The sequence below is a fragment of the Sinohyriopsis cumingii genome, chromosome 4, assembly GCF_028554795.1.
Source record: "Sinohyriopsis cumingii isolate HCF-2022 chromosome 4, ASM2855479v2, whole genome shotgun sequence".
Taxonomy (NCBI): domain Eukaryota; kingdom Metazoa; phylum Mollusca; class Bivalvia; order Unionida; family Unionidae; genus Sinohyriopsis; species Sinohyriopsis cumingii.
Window position 1 is genome coordinate 4377441 of NC_142964.1, and position 3205 is coordinate 4380645.

Here is a 3205-nt window from a genome sequence, read left to right on the forward strand (position 1 = left end):
GTAACCCTTCTATTTTACGGATGTGGTATGTTTAAATTCCTCCTCTGAAAGATTTCCTTATTATTGGTGACTGTATCCCGTGGAGATGTGGTTTTGAAAGCTGGCCTGAAATTCAGAAAACATGGGACTGATAAATTGCTCTAAATTGAGATGCAAATATTCAACGGCCAGAAAAGTGCTTGAAATAGTCAGCTTAGATAATCCTGCAATATTGGCGAACTGGTCTTTGCTGAGAGTTAAATGTATTGGCGATTTGTACTGAACTTCAATTTTGCATCTGGTCTGATTTTACCTTCTCCATCCTGTGTAGCAAATACCTATATGAAGAAAAATACTATACACGATTAGGTAAGGCAGTGGGTAAAATTATTGAATGCTTTGTAAATGGTCTGTGCCAGTACCCCATCTGTCCCTCACATACGTTATTTATTGATCTAAATGTTTAAATAAAATCTATTACCTTTGATGTAATTTAAGATGCACCATGACCAGCAAGCTTTTGTTGGGCAGTGATCGTGTGAAAACACTAATTCACAATTTTTGATTTTTTTTTCTTCCAATTATTTGTTCGGAGAGGAATTGGCTAGATGGGAATCTAACGACTTCTATTGGACTAGTCAAATACCAACGTTCTGCTTATATTACGCAATATCAGGAGGTTGAAATCGAGAAATATTTCAGTTTTCCTTTTGCTGAAAATGTTTTTTTCTGTTAATTAGAAAGCGGCTTTTATCACTAGTTAGCAAATCTCATGGAAAAATATTAACGAGTTTAATTCAGACTACAATATACCGATATAAAATCTTTGCTAACTTGCTTCTACGAACCTTTTCTTAGCATATCGATATTTGGTATCTGTAACAAGTTGTGACTGTGTCCAGGACGGGGGCCATACATCTGATTGGTTGAATGACTCGGGTCGTGTCTTATACTGTACCAGGTTTGCACTGTCCTACACAGGCTAGATGCAGCATAAGTTTGCAACATGGAATAGGACACATTGGTTAGGAAATTGCGAGTATCATATCAGGAGGCTATGTAATTGTGAAAACTACCCAGAGGACCACAATATGGGGAATCCGAATGAAATTTCTCTTAGTGATGTAAACTGAAACGAGATTTGCAAGGCTAGTGCAAGGAGGTTGCATTCTCAAAACGAAATCTTGCTCGGAATAAATACGATACAAATTTGGCATAAATACCATGTTATTTTCAGATTAGTTTCTGTCACGGAGAGAGGAGCAAGCTCTTCCAGGTTAAAATCCGATTTCCCAGTTTCTTGGTAACTGCGTCGTCCCTGCGAAATCTTTCTGCAAATGTTACCTGACCATTGCTCATTAGTGGATTCGGCTTGCAAACAAAACATAAGCGAAGTCTCGCGCACATGCGAGCAAGCTTCATTACGAATGGTTCTTGCACCCTGTACACGTGGAGCTTTGAACAGACGCTCAGTGAAGCTCCGTCTTACTACACTTGTAGAACTGACAAAACTGTCTCGGTCAGTCCAAGTTTCGTTTCGATACATTCATAAGTGTGCAGACCTCTCATGTTGCATCGTCTATTTAAAAATGTAATTGTCTAACTGATACCCACAAAAGAATTAAAGTATCAAGTTATTAAAACGCGAAAGGATCGGTATTTTTCTCGAATACTTGCCACTGAAGATTTCGAATTGTACAATCAGTAAAAGCAATTAAAGTAGCGCTCCTGGGTATGCTCGAGAACTATATAGACCAGGAGAAGTACGTTTGTCATCGGGTGTCGAGTGCATTTCAAAGGGCATCTGTTTTCTTCTCCAGTGCCTCGGCTCTTGTATGTATTAGCGATGAAGCTTTATCATTTTGTTCGTTAGTCGACACATTAGCTGAAAATCTATAGTATAAAATCCTTTCTATCGTCATCGAAGCAGCACAGAAATATCAGTCGAACGGGGTTCGTAAGGAACTTTCGAAGAAATGTAATTTAAATTAGACCACATACCAAACATAGTTTACAATGATAAAAATCACAAATTTATTTTAATTTTCAGCAGTCAAGTATACTACCAGGACAACGAAAAAGCCATATTATGTAAAAGGTAAGGAGGGAGGAGCTAGTTCTAACCTCTACGACTGCAAATTGTTGCAGGTCGGTTCCTACAACCGGTAGATTCTCATTATGTCCCACAAATTATATGTACAGCGAGTTCGTTGGTAAGTATGTTGTCGTACCAACCACACGTTTACTATTCGAGTAAGTAGAAACATGTTCCAGAACATAACATGGTCACTTGATATTTCTTGCCGAAGGCAAATGTTCCTCTGAATTACGAGAATTCGCTACTTTAATAATAGCTTTCATTGTGACATTTTCAAATAGCTCAGTGCTATTAATATCTAGATCTTTATCCTCTGGTACATGATTTTATCTAATTTTTACAATTTTTATTGATAGACGCAAACTGTACAGAATGTCTTTACTTTTGCCTAAGTGACCTGAATCCTTTAAAAGCAAAGCATTTCATAGGCTTTATAAATAGACGCTTTCGCAGGTGATAAGAATGATGCTATTAAGACTTGAATGATGTCACTGTTGGCTTAATTTCTCGTTGGCTGATAGGGTTTGGACGTTTCTAGAAGAATTCTGGAAGTTCCATTGTTCTAGGCAAAATGAATAAGCCAATTTGATGCAAAATGAGTAGTGGATATTCTGTCACATAGGTTTTTTTACGAAATAGTCGCAGTAGAGCATGTATATATAGAGAAATGAGCAATCCGTTTCATTTCGACTTTAGTCATTCACATTTCTTGTCTTCCTGTTGGAGATCTACATACGGGTTGTGTTTTACTTACATATTATTCGAGAGGAAACAGATTTGTTTGAACTGTTCACTGGAAATGGAAAGTGCTCATTATTTGGACCACAGTAATATTCTGGCACTGCTATACACTACTGGATGGGATTCTGGCCAAAGCCATCTTGACAACCTCACGGTTCTTGGAGAACCGGTACATTTCCGGTTTTGAAATTTATAGTGAACTTTTCAATTAAGACTTTCATGTGCCTCTATAAGGATTAGTTTGGATTCACCTTATAATACTGCAAGTTCCTCTCACAATTTGTATGTATAACCTTAATAATTGCTTAGTTTTTATAAACTCGTTGGTGTTGGATTTTCTTCTTTTCCTTGACTCATGACCATTGTCGTATTTTTCAATAACGTTAC